The sequence below is a fragment of the Passer montanus genome, unplaced genomic scaffold (genome assembly GCF_014805655.1).
Source record: "Passer montanus isolate IOZ18808 unplaced genomic scaffold, ASM1480565v1 scaffold13, whole genome shotgun sequence".
NCBI classification, from domain to species: Eukaryota; Metazoa; Chordata; class Aves; order Passeriformes; family Passeridae; genus Passer; species Passer montanus.
In genome coordinates, this window is record NW_024359832.1 from 11296254 (window position 1) to 11317209 (window position 20956).

Genomic DNA, 20956 nt, shown 5'->3' on the forward strand with positions numbered 1-20956 from the left:
TTCTCCCTTCTCTTTGGAACGCCCTAGCTTCACCAAGCTTGTTTGACACCATCCTTTTTTGGCCTAAAGGGGTCTTCTTGGGAGTGTGTTAGGTGCTCACGCCAGTCTAACGTTAGAGATGAACACTTACCGAGCACTTGGCAGCAAGATTCAAAATCCAAAATCCTCCTCAGGGGGCAAAGCTTGCTGGTTTAGGGCATACAGGGGGAGTGTGTTGCAATTTATAAGTGAAGAGATAATTCAGGAAAAGAAAGCAAAATACATTTTGGCACTGTTTTTCTCTTTTAGCTTCTCTCTAATGCTGGGCTTCCCTGTCTTTTTTGTTTTCCCTAGTTTTTTTCACTCGTTTTACCTTTTTTCTCTTGAGTTCCCTTCCTTCACATAGCAGTTCCTTTCTACATTTCGTTTTCTTCCCCTTGCCCTCTCCCCAAGCTAATCCTCTGCACTAGCCTGCTCAGCTCTTCTCATTTCTTGGCGGTGCAGCTGTCCCCCTTGCCTTCTCCAGAGAGCTGCTCCACACCATGTGGCCAGGCTGGCAGCTGCTGGAGCTGCTGGAGCTTTGCTGTTTACTGAGATGCACCCTAGTAGAGCCTGAGAGTGGAGCCGTAGGACATGAGCAGTCTTGTGCCACTGGAGCTCTGGCAGGATAACATGATACTTGTCAAGAAAGATGTCTTCACATCTCTTGTAATGCTGCAATGGAATTCCCTTCATCTCTTCTATAAACAGGGTATTTGTACTGTTTCCTTGGTTTGCTCAGCACCAGTTTATAGCCTGCTGCTGAATTGGGCTTGCTCATATTAATTATTTGTACTTACTTATCCTCCTGGAATACCAAAGCATGATTGTGCAGGAAACTTTACACCCACAAACAAAAAAAGGCAACTCTCTTGCCTAAAAAAGAAAACAGCAGACAGCTATTTGGAGAGATCACATTAACTCCCCCTGGGCTGACGTGGCAGCTAAGTGATGAGTAGGAGCTGGTTCATAAGGTACAGAGGAAGTTGTTCCCTGTCTCTGGGGCTGGCCGTGGGCACCTTTTGAGTGCTGGAATGCTCTTGCATTTTCTTTTTTCTTTTTTTTCTTTCCTTTTTTTTTTTTCTTGGTGTGTCTTTAAAGGCATACAACAACCAGTTCTGTCAGTGTTGTTGTTTTTCTTTTTAAAAGGCAATTTCTTGCACCAATTTCTCTGCTTCTAATATTTATTTTCCCTCTTTTGACTGCTGCAGTTTGCCCACTTTTGCCCTTCCTTCTGCAGATCCTCACAGCCTTACAGCCTTGCTGCTTTTCCTTGTGGCGCCTGCACCCCTCCATGTTCCTCTCCCCTGCTATTGCCTCCTTCCTCCTCCCCAGCTCGGGTCCCTCCTGCTGCTGTGCCTCTCTGCTCCTCTGCTTGGCAGCCTGCAACAAAGGAGGCAGGGAGAGGCAGGAAGTACTGTTAAAAAAAAGGAAAAGTCACCCTGTATGCCCTGTGCCAAAAGTGCTTCTCTTACCCTGCAGCCAGCTTAGAAAAAAATGAAGGGGGATGTCCAGAGGGTGTCCCAGCAGGAGAACATCCCCTCTGCAGGGGATGGCTGTGGGGTGCTTGGGGGGCAGGTGGTGTCCCACAGCCCGTGCAGGGAAGGGGTCTGATGCCAGCACACCTTGTGCTGGTATAAAACTATCTGAGCCAAAGTTCAGGTGAAGGGCAGCCATGGAGCCAGAAAGTCATGTGGCTCTCATGTTGGTTAGTATGTCACTTTGAACAGCTCTTATCTGATATTATTATGACTAACCCAGTGCTGACAGCATGGAACAGATTACAGGAGCCATGTGATGATTATTTAAGGCATCGCTGAGTATAACACGCGGCTAATATTAACCCCTTCTTTCCAGAAGAGCTCTCTCACCCTGTGAGCGACACCTGCAGCAGGCACCTGCCCTGCCCTGCCTGGGAGCACTCCCTCGCCACACTTACCTTGGCTGCTCTATTTCAGACAAGGCTATTTTTGAATCATTCCTCTGTTTCAAAGTGGCCTTACAGTTCAGAGCAGTTCTCTATGGTTGCTCTTTTATTATTCTTTTTTTAAATTTTATTTTGTTTGGTTTTTCCTCCTTTTTTTTTTTCCAGAATATGAAGGATCAGCTATGACAGGTACCCGTATTTCATATTTCCTGTGTCAGCACGTGCCAATAAAATTCAGAAGCCTTTTTGTTTTGTTATGGTTGATCTTTAAAGGTATTGAGAATGACGCTGAAGTCATAGCTGGCAAAATAGACCTCACTGTTCTACATAAATGTCAGCAGCGCCAAGGCAATGCGTTCCGAGCAGTAACAATTCGTGCACTCACAGTGAAGGCGAGGTGTGCACACAGACTGTACCCTTTAAACAGGCTGACACCTGCACCAGGCATTTCAAAAACAATGCAAAAAATGTTATATAAAGCATGACTGGCCCTGACTGTTCAGCCACTTTGCAGATGTGTTGAATGCTGTGTTGTGAGGATCCTCGGTGAAAAAGTTTGGGCTCCTGGTGGGGACTGGGGCCATGGTGTCTCCCCCTCATGAAGTAACGTCAAAGGTGTGAGAAATTTAAATTCCACACCTGGAAATCCTGGTCACATGAGTGGCATTACTTATGTGGTAACACAGAGGGTAACATTACACCAGCAGCTTCTGGAGTAAAAAGGGAAACACTGGTGGGATGGGGTTCACAGTGACCTCCCCACGTGGGCCCATGCGCCACTGGGCATGAGACACTCGCTGTCTCCCTTTGGGGGCTGCCTGCAGCCACCCTGTGTCCCTCCAGCAGGACCTGAGAGCAGGGAGCAGGGTGGTATAAATTTATCAGCTTTCTTTTGCACAAAGAGAAGATCGGAGATTATGAAATCAGTGTGTGATTTCAGCATTGTGAAAGCCTGGTTTGGTTGGGAGCCACGAGGAAGGCCAACAGAAAGGTATTGTGTGAAGAAGAAATCGTGCTGCTCCCCTGGCCCTCTCTTTGAAACCATATTTCTCTTCCTCTCCTGTCTGTGAAACCTCGGGGAAAAAAAGGAAGAAAGGTGGAGAAAGTCTGGAGCAGGAGAACCAGGTAGCAGCGCTTCCCTCCATTTCACCAAACCCAAGTGTGATCACAAGCACTACAAAACATGGTGGAGACTAATTACAGCTGAGACTCAAAAGGCCCATAAGCTTTTGGAAGGGAGTTAAAAATCCCTTAGATGGGGCCCTGAGCCCCCTTTGTTTGAATTGAAAACCAAAAGAAAAAAAAAAAAAACAAACCAAAAATGAGGTAAATAAAAGAGAAAGAAAAATCTCGGCTCTTCCAACAGCACATGCACAAGTGACTATGTTGGCAGAGAGCATCCATGTGGGATTTGTGTTGCTTGAGAGGTAAGCAGAATGACACACTGTGAAAGTGCAGGAATGCCTGTGCTGGTGAGGGGCTTTGTTCCCTCTTCCAGCAAAGCTGCAAGAGACAGAGCCTTCAGAGCAGGAAACAAGAGAACAAGTGTTTGAACTGTGTAACAGTAATAATCATAGTAGCTGTGACAGAACTGATTCCCTGTGAGCTTTAGTCAGTGCTTGAGCCCATCTCTCAACACACTCAGGCATGCTGGTCACTTTACCCTGCCTATCATGTATGGGAGCTGCTTCGTCTGTAAAACACAATTGATAAATTGCTAATGCACAGATTTGTGATGAGCTCAGATCAGTAATAGTTTTGCATTGCTTGGAGATCCTCTATTAGAAAGTGCACACAAGGCTAAATCATTACTTGTTTCTTTTCTTGAGCTGAATTACTCAGTTTTAGAAAAAAAACTATTTTCTGCAGATGCTCTATAAAATGTTTGTCCTAATGCTCATTTATCGTGACTGGCACTGATGGAACGGGTGCTGGTATGAAGCAGATGTATCTGTGTAATAGTTTACTTTGATGGCTCCTTTAAGAGGGTTCACAATCTTTATATTTTACCACTGGGTTTGGAATTTTATGCTCCTTTAACAGGTGTATTACCTTGATCAGATGTTTTCATTTTAAACTATTGACTAATGAGCACATGGCCTGCAGGGATTGATGTGCAGAAAATTGATTCCTTTTAAAAGATTTATTCTTATATTCTCTTTTTATTTAGTGTAAGAGTTCACTAGAAAACATAAATTATTGATAATGACAGTTCATGAGTAAAAATGCAATTAAACCCTTTGTCTCCCTTTGTCTAAAAGTAGAAAGAAAGCAGTAGGGATGGGAATACACATAGAAAGATCCAATATAAAATCAGACAGAGTTTTGTTTCTTGGGTTAACATTTAACAAACCCAGCTTTTAAAATGTTTCTTCTCCACTCACAGCCACTATTGTTTTTGTGCACTTTTATCATTCAAAGAGTTCAGGCTATTTGAAAAGGATGTGTACAAAGATTACCTTAAAATGACTCATTGTAAAAGCTCCCTACCTGATGAATTTGTCCTATTGGAATGAACATCTATTTTAATAGAATCCACTAAAAAAGCTCAATCTGTTCAGCCTGTGAGATGGAATGCAGTAGCAGAGTCCTGCCATGAAAATAGCTTGTGTAATCAGTGGAATATAAATGGCAACAGCATCTTGTACTCCCTTTTATGATGGTGGAAAGAGAAGGAATTCAGTGGGCAGCCATATGACCAGGTCCTGCATGACTGAGGAGCTCACATTTTTGCGTTGCACAGTATCTCGTGTGTCCAAGAGGAGGTAAATTGTTCCCGTGCCTTGTGACCAGAATCTCTGTCTGGAGGAAGAAGCAGAATAAAGGACCATTATTTTAGCAGAAGCATTAGAAATCTGTGTAACTGCTGGAAGCATTGATTCACAAAATATTTTCTCATAATTTTTCTCATATTTTCTTATCTTACCCTTCTGAAAGTAAGAGTGGGGAAACTGCTTGAAATAAAAAACCTGAATATATGTCTGACAGCTTATAGTTTTAAAGCACTGCCTATGCCGACAGAAGAGGCGTGGATATGACAATTACTGAAGGCTTAGTACCAGGATAAATTTAAAGCAACTTTATTCTAGAGTGAGCCTTCTGCATGAATGCATGACTTGTGTTGGTGCCAGTGTGGGTGGCATTTGTTAGATTCTGGAGTCCAGTCTGTGTTGCTGCATGAAATGAGTGTGATGGGGTCAGGTCAGTCCTTGCTGAATGATAATCCACATCATAAAGCTACTGTAAATGATTCAGCATGGTTTAGTATTATTTTCAGCCAGTGCCCAGGAGAGGCCAGGACTGAGCTAGCATTAAGAATGAATTGTCCATGCTTCCCACTCTTATATAACTGAGGGTTCAGGTCACAGCAGGAAAATGAACACAGCCTCTTTTCACAATGTAGATTACTTGTCTTCCTTAAACAAAGGTTGTGAACCAGGGTGGAGGCTTGGTTTTCAGAAAGCGTCTCAGGACTTCCTAGAGAAATTGAGTTATGTTTCTGCAAATTGACAGAACTTTTAGGACAGGTGCTCAATACCTATTATTTCAGCAGTGACCAGAGTAATTTGCCCCATTTTTGCAAGGAGTTCACATGTTGAGGTTGCAGCTTTTAATTTCTAAGTGGATGTAATGTGTTAGTTTAAAGCCAAGAATTCAATTGCAGACAGGTTATTACTGCAGTTGGTGAGTATTGTGATCTTTTTTCTTTGATCTCTTACTAAGGCACCTTTGCAACATTAATTTGATTAATTTGTTTGAGGTCATACCAAATTGCTGTGTTCTTTTGTTATTGCCCATAAAAGGTTCTGAATATGTTACTCATGTAGATACTTAGGTAGGTTTTTTTTAGGTGTTTGTAGAAGATTACGAAAAGGAAGGCTGGGATAGGAAGGAAGGAAGGAAGGAAGGAAGGAAGGAAGGAAGGAAGGAAGGAAGGAAGGAAGGAAGGAAGGAAGGAAGGAAATTTGCAAAAATCAGAAACTATAATTCTTAATTGTCTAAATTAATTTTTTAGAAGCTACAGTTAGGCTGGACTGATGTCTGTGTGATTGCTCTACTTCATTCTCTAAAAAGCAGCAATATTGTGGAGTTTTACTTACATACCAGGAAAAAAATAAAGCAAAGCTCTGTGTGCTTCAGACTTGGCTAGCGAGTCCAGCCAAGAACAGATGGAAACTCTGCCAAGAACTTTTTCATTGAAGAGTTTTCTTGAAGCTTTAAGAGGGGAAGATCAGAGTTTGCAGACAAAATTGCTGATTCCTGCTCAAAGTGCTACTCTTTTTCCTGCATGTAGGGCCATCTTGCAAATATGGGCTGGACGTCTGGCAAACGTAGGCTGGGTTCAGTGGCTGTGTTTGTCTGGACTACCCACGCATGAGGACCATTTGACTTGGAACTGAATAAGCATTATCTGCTAGGGTTTGTACATGTATTTTAGGGGTTTTACAGTCTTGGTGTTTGTCTTGCTAAAAGACCCTTTCAGCCTGCCCCTGAGTAGTAGAAGGTTCCATGTGGAAAGCTCAGTATTGTTCATGTTACTGTGTCACCATGGAGCTTAGTGTATCAGCTATAATGTTGTACTAGTCCAGGCCCCACACTTGAGCTCTTCTTGACCTATAGAAAGGTCAGTATCTTTTTTTCACCCAGTTTTTCAGCAGTTATATTCTCTTTACAAGTACAAATGTGCTCCTTTATTTGCAGACTTTTCTGTCCTTCCGGAATATACAACCATTTCAGAGGGGACTGTGTCCTAAAAGACTAAAAAAATAGTTTGTTTTTGATTTGGGTCTTTTTTCACTCTTTCTCATAAAGAAATGCCATGAAAAAGCCATGAAGATGGAGTTCATTATGTTAATCCCGTCTCTAAAAGCGCTGCTGTGCTGCGGGCCTTTGTTGTCAATAAAATGTCAAGCAATGGCATGTACAGCATGTTGTGCAGACTTCAAAATGCCGCAGCTGTAGCACTGCGCTGTGTTTTCTACACGAGAGCTGAGAAATATGGGAGGGATTAATATCAGGTGCCCAAAGTGTTAATACTGAAAACCAAAGAAAGAAAAAACCCAAACCTTACAAAGAGTTTTCTTCAGTGTATTTGTAAAAATTGGTTGTCATTCTTCATAGTTGGAAAGGCGTCTGTTTACCTCTAGTTTATCCAGGAAAGCTGGTGTAGTGGTTTGCCTTCTCAGAGGGGCAATATCCTTCCAAGTGTTCCAGGCAGTGTAGACCATAGTGGTGCTATAATATAGCTATAGCCATTAATTTGTCATGCTTGTGATAATATGGGAGGCAGGTGAAATACCAGAAAGCAAATTGCCTATTTTAATTCCCAGAAAAGAGACTTTTCTTCAGCACTGACCCACTTTATCAAATCATGGAATTCATGCTGTAAAGGACCTGATGCTTTTCTGGTACAAATGTGACCAGTTTGTAGGGATCCACACCTGTTGTGGGAAAGTCTGGCTGCAGGAAGGTGAGCCAAATACATTAATAATATGACCCTCACAGCAGAAGCCAACAAGGAAAATATTACGTTCCAGGAGATGTATTTTGTAGGTGTGGTGCAGAGACTGAAGGACAACACCCTTTTTGGTTCTCCCAAGCAGTGAAACAGGAAAATTTGCCAGTCTGGTCATGGGATAAGAGAGGAAAGACTGTGAGCAGATAAACTGCTCCTGACCTAATTCTGAAATAAATATCGTACCTTGTTTCTCAGACATAGTATTCTGAATTTTTTCATATTTTGTTTGAGGAGTATCACCATCTCTTCACACATCAGTGGTGTGTTTTAATGCCAAGCCTGTGTTACAGATCAGTTACTACTGATTTTCAATAGAAATTAAATGTATGAGAATGAAAACTGGCCATACTGTGCTAGTAAAACTTTTGAGACCAGTGACTTAGTTTAGGATATAAGAGGGATGAGGGTTGTCATGTGGAAGTAAGAGGGATGAGGGATGATGGTTGTAATCTCAGGTCATGTAGGAAGGTCTAACCTAATACCTGACCACAGCATTTTCATCTCTGTGCTGCTTTCACACTGATTTCAGTGACGGGATGGCAGAAGGAAGAGACACATTCCTGTTATTATTTGATATATGTGAGCTCCTGTGGCCTTCCCACTGCATTTGCCTGGACTGAGCTTTGCCATCTGCACCGCGGGCCAGGCACTCTGCTGTGCGACTCCATCCACCTCTCCCTGGAGCAGCCTGCTTAGGTTTCATATAATTACAACTGATGTCTATCTGAAAATATTGCATGTTATGTTTTATGGTCCTTTTTGACACCTCATGATAGGGTTTCTTACTGCAAATCACCATGTTCAAAATGTGGAAAGATTGCAGCTGTAAAATTAATTTCATTTGTATTTATCCAGGTGTGGGTATTAGGAGTCAACCAAAATCTTGCATCATAAATCCTCTTCCAGGAGAGAAGAGAAAAAAAAAAAAAAGTTAGTATCTGCATCCAGGCTTTCTCTTGTCTTCCAGGCTCTTCTTTATTGTTTTCCTCAAAATGCTGGTGCTGCCAGGTTCCTTACAGCTGTTCTCATTTTCTCTGTTTCTGGCTTGCTTGCCGATTCAGTAACTACAATAGTGTATCCTCCATCCTTTCCTCCTCTCCTTTCTTCCCTTGCTTTCCTACTTTCTCTTTCTCCAGTATGGGGGTAAGCAACTTGATAAGTACTTTCATCAGCACATAGGAAGGTTACTCTTGCAACAAGTTCTACATCCAGATATACTGTGACGAAGTGTTTTATCAAACATCATTTTTTTCAGTGTGGAGGCATATCTTCTTGTGTGCAGTATCAACAGAGATGCTGTCTATAAGGTTTGGGGGTGTTACAGGTAGCTCTGAAACAACCTGCACTTACAGAAAAGTAATCTTCTTCTTGGAGGAAGATCTGGGTTTAGCACAGGGAGCCAGAGCTGTTGACAGGGCTTTGGTAGGTGGTGTGGTCTGTTGGGCTAAGTTAGGCAGCAGTACAGGACTTTCTAAGAGTAGGTATGAGGATGAAGAGGTGCTACTTTTGCACAGAGCCCTTGTGACTCAACTGACATTTCTACTTGGAAGAATTCCCTTTTTAACGGTGAGAAATATTTTAGTTTGTCTGCTTGGCCCTCTGTGATATGTTCCTACCTCACACTAATGCCAGTCGTATCAGATCGTTCTAATTATAAATGTGACAACTCTGAGAATTTGGATTTTAAAATCCTGGGGGATTTATGGGATATTTTATAACTCCAAACCAGAAAAAGTTACTAATAGACTTAACCAGGTTAGAAGGTGGTGTTTTAGCCACAAAAGTACCTAGTCCACACCTGGATTTGAGCCAGGTCGTACATCTGCTATATATCTGAGAGAGGGAAACGAAAGTATCCTATGCTGTGAGATTGGTATCAGCAGGGTCCCCTGTTTCCAACCATGCTCATTTGCTCTAAGTCATGAAATTAATTAATGGAGAAAATTTCTTGTAAAATAGAGCAGCAGTTCTGATTTACATGACTTCTGTGCATTTGCAAGTATTTTTTTCCCCCTATGGCTAGAGCTGTATTAACAGGTTTTGTTCCAATAAATGAACTAACACGCATGTATTAAGCAGAGATCTCAGGGAATCCAGTCTCTGCAACAGCTTTGGCATTCCCTCCTGTTTATTTATTTGTACCAATGAAGATGCCCCCCTGCTCTGTGCCATCTTTCCTCCCCCCAGCTTAGGTTCTAAGCAGCCTCCTCAGTGGCTGCAGTGAATCAGCACTTCTGGCAGGCGCTGCCTCCAAGCGTGACTCCGGTGCGGCACACAGACCCCTCCTGGTCTGCCTGGCTGCCCAAGGAACAGGGCTCGGCCCTTCGGGCACAAGTTTTTCCTGCAGTTTTAAAAACCAGCAAATAGTAGATTGAAAAGTTGTGCTGGGTTTTATTTCCTTCTAGGAGGGGAAGGTTTTTGCTGATGGTGATCAAGGGGGATATTTGCAGCCCCATTTAAAGCACTGTGTGGGCATTCAGGTAATTATTAGGAAGTGCAATAAATATCCTAAGAAATAAAAGAAAATTAAGCTAGGCACATTGCACTTAGAAAAGGTGAACCTTATAAGACTGACAGATGTTTGAAAATTTTGAGAAACTGTCTGAAATAAATGCAGAAAATACACAAAAATCCAATAAATGCAAGATCGCTCTCTCCTCTCCAAGTGTATCTGCAAATCCTTTTTTAGGTCATGTTACCTAAAAAAAAACAAGGAAGAGAAGGGAGTTCTATTTATTTCATTGTAAGCCTGATTTTCAAACTCAGGAAGCTCTCTCACTCCAAAGAAAACACCACAGAAGATACTGACATTCTCTCTGAGCCTTTGGTAATGTTCCCCAAATTGTTAATATCTTCTTCAATTTGGCAATACAGAGAAAGAGTGTTTGTAGACCCATTGCTCTGAATGAACCACCCTTGAAACCACAGCTAATCTCATGGAACAAGTTGGTGAATAAGGTGTTGAATTAAGGACTCAGAGCATGGCCCATGGGAAAGGATAAATTCTGCTTCACTGGAGTTTGTGGTAAGACTGCTGTTGATGGGGTTGCAGAAGGGCAGGATCAGGTTCTGTGTTTTGCTTTGAATGCATTTTTTCTTAAATGGTGAGGGAAATTAAAATAATTTGCTTCCAAAAATTGTTTTCTCATAATCAGTACAATAGTAGTATGGAGCAGGACTTGGAGGTCCTGAGCTATATTTTTGTTGTTGAATAATTTTTTTATCCTTACATTCAAATCTAAGCTGTTGGCTGAAATCCTTCATGTGTGTTTTCATGTATGGTTCCATAGGCATTGTTTTCTTTGATTTCCATTGACATAAATAGTTAAATAACTGAGGAAACTGGGACTATGTAGTATTACTTCTCTTCATCAGATAATTGGCATTTTGCAGGCCTAATATGCAATATGTTGATTAGTGCTTTATTATATTAATTGTTATATTAAGGAGCTTATTTTTACCGTACATCAAATTTACTACAGATTAGGCTCCTGTATGCAATTCATTAGATGTCTTGGATGTGGTTTTCAAAGTGATGTCAACCTTGCCTCTGCTTGGGAACTGAGTCCTACAGAAAATCATGATGCAATCTATGCATGCAATGCCTGTCATACTGAGTGGGACACTGAGACACTGGAGACTTCCAGGGTTCAAAAAGAGCTCCTGGTATGGGCTCTGGAGTGCCAGTGCTCCCAGAGTGGTCTAGAACAGACTCTTCTACGTCTGTAGGTGGTGCAGAGGGAGTGCCCCACAGCAGAGGGGTGCTGGGGTGCTGCACATTTCAGGTGGCATTGCTGTGTCCGTGTGACACTGTGTGTGCTGAAGCGTGCTCCCCTCAGCTGTACAGCGAGGTGCATGAAAGAGCACACGTGGGTGTTGGCACGTAGAGTCATGTGTGAATACAAATGGAGCCTGTAGTTTCAAAAGTGGGCCATTGTCTTGGGGATTAATGAGAAACTTGATCGTCTGGTTATGGCCTGCAACTACATATCCTGTGAATGTATTCCATGTATTCCATGTCTAGTGGCAGGGGTGTGTTTTTTAAGGTGATGGCTGTGGAGAAGATTATCTTTTTTTTAGGTTTGCTTTATTAAGCCAATCAGAAATGTGTGTGTTTTTTAAGGTTATGGCTGTGGAGAAGATTATCTTTTTTTTAGGTTTGCTTTATTAAGCCAATCAGAAATGTTCAAAACTAGGTGTTTCTCCAAGTCTCATGATCCCATTAGTTAAACAACAGAGAGAGAAGTGAAGCAAACAAGCAAGCAGAGTACAGAATAAAATGTGTAAATAAAATACAGTAACAAACTTTTGGTCAGGTAGCATCTTGCTGACCAGTCAGATTATTGACTACCCAGCCAGTTCTGCTGATATGACCAACATAAATTCATCTTTGCTGCTTTTTTTACTGATGCCAAAAACCAGAGGAGCTCTAGGAAAGGAGAACTGGATTCAATTCTGGTTCATGAATCACATATTGAATTGTCAGGAAAGGAACAAATTCTGCCCCAATTGCCACTATAACTATGATAGGTTGTACTCGTGTGCCTCAGGGCAGAATATGGTCTGAAATGAAATAGATGAGGTCAAAATCTGTTTTCATTGATCACAGAGAAAGCAGTGAAGCTGTAGAGGCAAATGTGACAGCAAAATATTGTCAGCAAGGCTGTTCCTCTTGCCAGTGATGCATCATAGCAAAAAGAAGGCTGTTTGATTTTCAACCTCCATGATGTCTTGGTTGGATTGATAAAAAAATAATAATTCTGTAAGCAAGTAAATTGAACCAAAAGTAAGACCCAGTGACTGACACTGAGTTGCAATATGCCATTCATTTAAAGTCTTTTTGCATGGAAAAAGAAAGAGCCATTTTGTTTTTGTAGCAGAAAGTTTTTTTGGGTTTTTTTTGGGGTTTTCTTTGGTTCTTTTTTTTTAACTTCTTTTTTTAGAATCTTGCAAAAGGAATGTGGTTTCAGGAACAAACTTCTTTTATTCCATCAGATATATTCTGCAGCCCATTCCATAAAGATGACAATAATAAAAAAGCAAGGGACACAATATAAGAAACAACTTTCTTTCTGTTAGGGCGGATGGCTTTATAGAATAGATACTGAAGCAGCAAAGAACTGAAAGTGGTTTCTGAGAAGTGTTGACCTCCTTTCGTGCCACTTACTGTGAATTAAAGCTGTGAGTGAGAACTAGTTTGGGCATGTGGTACAGCACTTACAGCAACTGCTGCCAAGGAACAAGATTTGTGTTTCTAAGGAAATGCAACAAAAGAAAATGGTTTAAGAGGCAGTGGCTGTCACCGTGTAAAAAAAAAAACCAAAAAAGCATCTATTTATGTACAAATAGGGAAAAAAAGGGCAGATTTGGTTACTCTATATGCAGGTTACCATACGTGTAAACCCTTGTAATGTGAGATTCAAAATCAAACTGCTGTGGATTATGCAGGGTTTAGCATATCTCACACTGTTAGAGTTTACAAAGTTGAGCTAGCTAAAAGCAGTTGTGACCTGCTCTGTGCCTGGGATTGACTGTTTGTCATTCTTACAGGCATTATTAGTAACAGTGATCTGCTATAGGAAAAGGATACATTTAGAGCAAGGAAACTGGGTTTTTGTGGCTTTTTGGAGCTCCTTTCTCACGAAACCAAAAGGCAAATAACTTCAGCACTTCTAAACCAAGGCTGCCAAACAGTATCACTTACCACTACCTTTAAGGCTATAAATATCTTAGGACATGACATCCACTCACTGATTTGTAGCAAAGATGTTATGAGAATTGTTCATGCACTGCAGTTTCATTAAGGGTTGAAAACTGTAGCAAAACACTGAGGAAAAAATATTGCTATATTTACACAGTGTCTTAACTCATTTTTTTCACCCCTCCGGGGTTGGAAAGGGAACCACCTGTCTCCTTTGCTGATGTCAGACTGCTGCCTGGAGACATGGTGCTATTGGAAAGCACACGATACTGTACATATTTACACCAAGCTTGCATCTGATTGAGATTGTGCTACGAGACCTGTGAGTTCACAAGTTTCTTCATCATACGCTCATGCATTAAACATGTATTTGAACTCTGGCTTGAAATCCGTGTGATCTTATGATAGACGTATTTATGTAATAGTTAAATGAATGATCATGTGCTCTCCAGCTCCTTTTCCATGCAAATGCAGAGGAAATTGAATATTATAATATTTCAGTGAGATGTCCTCAATAACAAATTACTGTTTAAAATAACCAATATTTGTATGTATATAAATTGCCTAGCAGTTATTTTTGTCTGCTATTTGCATGATATGGAAAAGATTTTTTCTAGCAAACGTTTTAAGCTACTTGGTGCTGCTTTCCTTTTGGAATGATCACAAGGGTGCACATTTAGGGACGTATTTTCCATCTGTTTTTTTGAAGCTGGCAAAGCACATAATTTGGAATAGAAAAGAAGTCTGAAAGTACCCATATTTGAACTGGTATGTATTTGAGCAGTTCTAGGAATTCTTGCTCTGTAGCAGTTGGTAAAAGTGAAGGACTGTATTGTGCCCTTGGATGCAGTATGCAGGCAGGGCTCAAGGCCAGTGGGAGCCCTATGGGAATACCCAGGAGCACACCAGGGGCACCCCTGAGAGTTTTGCTGCTCAGCTACCAAGGCAAGAACCTGAAATTACCAGGGGAGCTCTTTGAATTCTGGCTGTTTGATGCGGTCCTGTGTTGTGGAGGTTTGTTTGAGGTAAGTCCTTCTGCAAAGGCCAGGCTTGGGCTTCTCTTCATGCAGCCTTGAGGATGTAATGCCCCTGTTGGAGAGACCCACAGGGTCTTCTGTGTCCTGCAGTGGTGGGCATGGGGCTGACCTTCCATGGAGAGCAGCACTGGCACGATAGTGATTCTTTTCAGAATGGGGATCTTCACCTCACACTCCCTCTGCCCGTCCGCAAGCATTGCCTTAGCTCTTCTCATCAGCTCAGCCTTTTGATGGGACTGCTTATTGTACATGGTGAATAAGGGTGGCAGAATCTGGCCCTGTTGCTCTGTCAGCGGTTGGATCAAGTTGGGCACCATTTAATGCAGTAATTTCTTTTAGTTGGGCATTTTGAAAACACCAAAATACTTGGGGACATTAGTGCTCCTGGGAATCCACAGGAGTGGGAACACCTAGGTAAAAAAGGCTCCAAGAAATGTGAACTGTTGCTGCAAAACCTAAGAAAAAGAGCAGATTCTGGGATAGGAGCATGCCTGAGGTATCAGATTGCCCAAATTAAGTTCTGACAAAAGAACTGGATTCGTTGCTGAGGTCTGGAGAAGATCGAGAAAACACCACAGCTGTTGAGCTGCTTTTGTCTCCTGAGCAGTTCAGGCACAATTCCTGGGGTGTGGAGATAGTTTTCACTATCAGCTGGATGGGTATTTTTGGCTGAAGGCTGTTCCAGTGGGAAAACTCGTATCAGTGGGTGTTGCTGAAGACAGTATTTCTGGATTACTGTGGGAACTAGTTAATTGCTGGTGTGCACCAAACTCATGATGGTACACGGGGAGATGTCAGTATCTCATCTTCGAAGATCTCCTTACTCCTTTTTTGTTTTTTAATAATTTGTGATTTGTTTAGTGTAGTTCTTCAGCAAAGAGCTACACTCTATGTTAGGGAATTTTTTTTTAATGGAAATTGAAGGGTAAGGAAAACTGGCCTTCCCTACGCTAGAGACAGAGAAGTTACAGCTAGTAATGAATGCTTGGGTCTTCTGTTGCATCTTCATGTGCTAGCACCATTTTTTGTATACTAAACAGAGTGTTCTAATGTATGATTCATATTAATTAGGTTTCTGCAAAGTACTGCACACCTCAACTTGAACTGAACCAGAAATAAACGTATTGCCATATATTAACATTTTATTAGTTGAGAAGAAGAATAGGATGAAGGCACCTATGTGAAATCCCAAGTACGAGCTTCAGATTGAATTAATGCTAGCAGTACCTTGAGATTAATTTGGTTACTATGGGTACAGAATAAGAAATAGTATACCATAATGTAAATATGTTTACTGATTCATTTTTGGCACTAAAAACTAAAACCATATTATAAATGCAACAACAGCTTTGTCTTACTTGGAAGAAGGTGGGTACATTTTAGTAATTAAAGTGAATATTGCCCTCTGGACAGTGTCAGTACCCCAGTAGAAGATGAGTGCTGTTCTTACAGAGGATCTGCCCCATCACAAGTGGCAGAACTGCAATACAACAAAAGAGACCCGAAACAAAAAATACTACCAACCCAGAAAGCTGCCAGTCTTTTACAGCTTCTCATTAAATATCTCTTGTAACATGATAACATCTGTTTCACGTACCATTCAACTGGTCAAATGTGAGTTTTCTCACTTCTCATCCTTGTGCCACTTCCCATCTCATCAGTATGTAGGAAAAGGAACAAGTTTTGCATCTTAAGATGTCGAAAGGTGAGAAATAATAAAATAATACAATATAAATACTATATATTCAGAAAGCAATTATTTTAAGGAGTTTCAGTTTTGACATGGCTAGATTAAGTATGAAGCTTTTTGTTTTTATACTTACTGTCAAGAATGTTGTTAAATACTGATACCACCTCCTAAGAGAACAACTTTTAAATACCAAAATGAAAAGGATGAGCATTAAATATTTTGGTAGATATATTGTGCCATAATGTATACTGTCTTGTTCTTAATACAAGGCACAGTAGGGCTTAATTAAAAAGTGATTGTACGATCTATCACAAACCTACATTAGGGATATGGATGCCAAGAAAATTAAGTTGAATAGGTGGTGATAATGAAATCGATATTTTATTGAATAGCTTTTATTCCTATGCCTTTGTTTGCTATTCTTGCCTTCCTGTCAGCAGGTAAGACATTTTCCATCCAAAATTCTTTGAAGGAATTCATTTAGTCTGATGCTGCTTTATTTCATTATTTTATCAGTGTAAGTTATTTTATTCATTTTTTGACAGAGTAAAATGCCTTGACAAACTTCTGACTCCGTTAGAGCAGAGCATGACAGTAAACAAAGAAAAGCAAGTCCTTACGAGCTCGTTCTTGCTAGAAGTAGCTAGCTAACAACTGGTACAAGGGTGATTTTCTATTTTGTGTAAACAAAAGTCATAGTCACTCAAAGCCTCCAGGGCAGCCCCACAACTGGATTTTAATACAGCTTTCTCCTATTCTAGTTCCTAGTGTGGCTTTAGGACCTGCTAAGTAAAGTGTTAAGCATTAGAGAACAATGAAATACAGCATAATACCAAGTGAAGAATATATACAATAAAAGTAAGTATTTGTACAGCCTGGGCCAAAATCCCCCTTGTTATAACTTCATCAACTTAAATGCTATTGATTTTTCAGGTACCACTGACCTGAAATTGCTGGGATTGTGCTTGGGATGAATCTGACCTATGCCATTAAGGCCAAACAGAATTACAGTTTTGAAAGTGTAATGCAAAGAAATAGTTACCGAGTATTCTGCTGTCTTGTAATTCTACACCAGTCACTCAGTTCAGTGCACTGTTGCAAAATCTCTTCTTTAGATGGGTAGAACTGTGTCTGCAAGCACTGTGGAAAACAATAAAAGAGCTTATTGTTCCCCTTCATATTTTTAAGAGTGGTGTGCTGCAAACCAGCCTGTGCTTTCAGAACAGAGCTGCTGGGGCAGCCGGCACAGCTTCATTTTCACGTCCCCACTTACTAGGTTCAGTGTTGTCAGTGTCCTTTTTGTGGCAAAAATCCAATTGCCAAAAGGGGAGGCAGGTTTTCATGATCTTTCTGCTTGTGTGTCTCAGATGGACACCTGCCACATATTGCAGGGCACTGCACATTGGAACTTGCAGCTTGTCCCGTGCCTGGGTGTGGTAAGCAACGTGGGATAATGTGCTAGAGGAGAAGACAGGCACAGCACAAGGCTCCTGAAAGCCATGAGAGGCACTGAAAGCTTGCGTTCGTGGTATGCAGCAGTATAGATATTTGAAAGGTTAGGTTCTGTCTATTTTTAGGTAGCCTTCACATTGGAACTGATCTAAAAATGAAGGGGACATAAAAATTGCACTTTCCTGATTTATCAGAGATTTTTGACAAAATGCATTAAAAAAGGCTGTCCTCTGAATCAGAGATTTTTTTTTTCCTGAAGTATAGTTGTGCTTCTTGTTTGGAAGAGGAGTCTTTATGTTTTTGATTAAAATGCCAGTGCTGTCTATTTCACTCCAAGATCAGCACTTTCAGATTTTAGCAAAGTTAAAGAAATATGACTTTCCCACTTATTGTTTGGGAAGATTTATTCACTTGTGTAAATGAATTTTAAAAAATTGGCAAGGCCTTTTATCTCATATAAAATAAATCTGAAGATAAATGATCTTTTCCACTAACATCACCTATCATTAAAGTGGCTAAATGAAAATCAAAATGTGTTGCTATTTAGTGCCTGCTTGCCTTTTTACGGGAGATGAAATTGAGCATGTTTACTGGGCAGGAATTGTCAGCGATGCTTCGATTTACAGCATTGTCCAGGATATAAATTAACAACCACCATGTGTTTTCCCCCACTCTCCCTGGAAGATGGTAGCCCTGTCTCAAAGTGTACATCTCCAGCTTGCTGTGCATGCTTCTACCCTTCCTTAAAGAAAACCTGCAAACAATATAAAATTGTGCTGCATTGAACTGAAGTGCAAATATTTTTCCATGTCCCTGTAAACCAGAGTGCATGTGAGAATGAAACAGCTGGAGGTCTACCTCCAGAAAACCCCTGGGGATGTGTCACACTCATTTCTCCAGTCTATGCAATCTTGGTTTAATAAATTAGTATTAATATTGTGATGAAGTGATGTTTCGTGTTGGTTTGCTGTTGTATCAGAAGGTTTTTTTACATAACAACTTGCAACAGAAATTAAAATAATCTTCCATTCTGACAGTTGCATATTTTTACTTGGTTCTTTGTTTCTCAGAGAGAACAGGGAGGCTGCAGTGGGCAAAGGGGAACAGTGCACTCTGATGAAGTCTCTGTTTCAGTGTGAATCCTGCACAGTCCTTTCAATGGTTTTGGTTAAATGCGTTGCCCTGACTTGCACTTCCACGTGCGGAGTTCAAAAGAGCAGAAACAACAAATAGTCTTTAATTGAGCCAGATTGTTGGGGAATTTTACAATGGTAGAGATCCTTTAGGGACAAACACAGAAGTAGCAAACTTGCCTTATTTGTTGATAGACATGAAGTAGTGAAAGTACAGTTAGAGCTCTTTCAGGGAGATAGCATGAATCTTCCTGATACCCACTTACAAAATAATATATAATCAGTGTCCCAGGCCAAAGATTTTCAGCAAATACTAAATTTCTTGGAACAAAGATGTCTAACATGGCGATAGCTGATGCAATCTATGTGCTTTATTCCTGTTGTATTCACAGGGGAAAGGTGGGGAAGCCTGAATAGTATGAAAATGAAAAAAAAAAAAAAAAAGTGGAGGAGTTTCTGCTTTGAACTGTCTTGGTCCTACCTTCTGTGATAAGGTCTGATTCAAAGCCTGCCTAAATCCATTTAAAGATTTCCGTTCCCTTCCAAAGGATTTGGAGCAGTCACCCCTTCCAGCTACTTCAACCCCCCTTTTTACTTTACTGCATTTTCTCATACAGGTATTGAGGCAAGTGATTTGGATAGAATAAAATAAAATTAAAATAAAATAGTGACTCACCCATACCTTTCTGTGGCTAGTTCCCCCATTCCCATCTCTGCACCAGTGTGTTTGGCCCTGAGTCAGAGGTGAAAGTACTGACAAATTTCTTGTCAAAAGCATCGCTGGAGGAGGGTCAGCCTCTAAAGGTTTACAGCTGCACTTTGTATAGCTAATAAGCCCTGGGCTAAATGCTTATCTTCCTTTATTTCAGTTATCTGAACTGGGGATGGAGGGAGGATGACATCTCTTGCCATTTGTGCAACTTTTTTAGATTAATATTGCAGCTCCAAGAAAAATGAATAATTGGACTTTTGAGCAGAGAGTGGAACCATGAAACCCATAGGGATTCCTCTAGCACTAGTCAGTAGTTTGCATATCGCAAGTTAACTGCAATTCATGAAGGGTTCTGGCTAAAAATAACTCCAGGGCTCAATTTTGGCTGGCAGGAACTACTAGTTAAGAGGTCAGGCAAAGCTGATCCTTCAGAAGCCTGGTCTGCATGATACTGTTGGGTGTTGCAATGAGGTGATGCCATCTCTGCTTGGCTTGTCCTTGGTTGACTCAGGAAGACAGGGTGCAGGGGCTGTGGGGAGCTGGGGAAGGGGACCTTTGCTGCAGCCTGGGAGCTTCAGAGGCCAAGCAGTGAGTGCTGGCTGCTGCATGAGTGGAGCTATGTTCTCCACTGACAGGAGTTTCCACGAAATCTCACACTCTTCCACAGGCAGGCATAACCCTATAAAAGGATAACTTGATCCATAAGTGTATTTTTAAAAAAACACACCCTAGGTGTTTTGTGCGCTATCTTAATTTTATTTTGTTTGCCTAAAATTGTTGCAGAGCAAATCTCTGGCCTGTGTTACTGAAATCCCATCAGATTACTACAGTCCAGAATTATTTCTGCATTATACTTTGTTTTAACATGAAAAATGCCAAGAGCTAGGCCCAAGAAAAAAGGCTGACTCAGTTCCACTGAGCTCTGTCTGAAGAAAGTCATATTTGAAGATGAGAGATATGTTGGTAAGGCTGTCTGTCATCTCTAGTTTATTAAAAAGAATTGCTAGGAGGCACTAAAACTGTCCACTGCCTTTCCCTCTGTTCCTTCACTCAAAGGTGCTTCATTCATGTCGACTTTACCACAGCGGTTTTGTGTAAAACAAGATTTGATTTTAGAGTATTTAAAGGTTACTGTTCTCTCCAGTGCTGTGCTGCAGCCTTGTGTGTGCTCCACTGCAGTTGTCTTACCAGCCATTTTAGAGGGGACATAGTTTATGTTATGGAAATGTGAGATTTTTTTCCTTCCTCTAGCTACTGGGAGCCTCAGCATGGCAGAGCACACTGCCCTCTCCTGCAGTGCTGTGGCAGCCAGGGCATCACAGCTCCCCTTCAGGCTGGGAGGCCCTGTCTGGGTGCCTAAATGGCCAGATGGCAAAGCAAACCCCAAATGCATTGTGACAGCTGGGTGGCCACCTCAGTGAAGGACGGTACCTTTGAAGGCCAATAGCTCCCATGAACTTCCTTATGGTTGTACCAGGGAACCTTTTCTGTACCCTAAGACAACAAATCCATAGTGGTTATTTATACAATCATCCTCTTCAGATCCTTCTCAGAAAAAGCCAATAAAAACTAGATTGGCAATCTATGGACAAGGAAGAATAGGAAGAAGAATTACTTCTTCAGGGAAGAAGAGCTCCAGAGTAATTCTCTAGGTGCTCAGGGGAAAGGGTGCAAGGTGGATGGTAATATGTGTAATGAGAAAGGTCTGGGTGGGGTGTTCCAGGGTCGTCCAAATACAAGGGGTGTTCCTGAAGCTTCCCCATGTTCT

The 20956-nt window shown here is 41.2% G+C and overlaps 1 protein-coding gene and 1 long non-coding RNA gene across 4 annotated transcripts in view; one reads left to right on the top strand and one right to left on the bottom strand.

Annotated features, from left to right (window-relative positions):
• PPARGC1A (PPARG coactivator 1 alpha) overlaps nt 1-20956 on the top strand; it is a 364561-nt gene that overhangs the window by 269836 nt on the left and 73769 nt on the right. The gene's annotated exons all lie outside the window — the stretch shown is intronic.
• LOC120497413 lies at nt 4196-17248 on the bottom strand. Its single transcript, XR_005626496.1, has 3 exons — nt 17165-17248; nt 16934-17031; nt 4196-4747 (listed from the first exon to the last, which is right to left on the bottom strand). It is a non-coding gene; the product is annotated as an uncharacterized LOC120497413 (long non-coding RNA).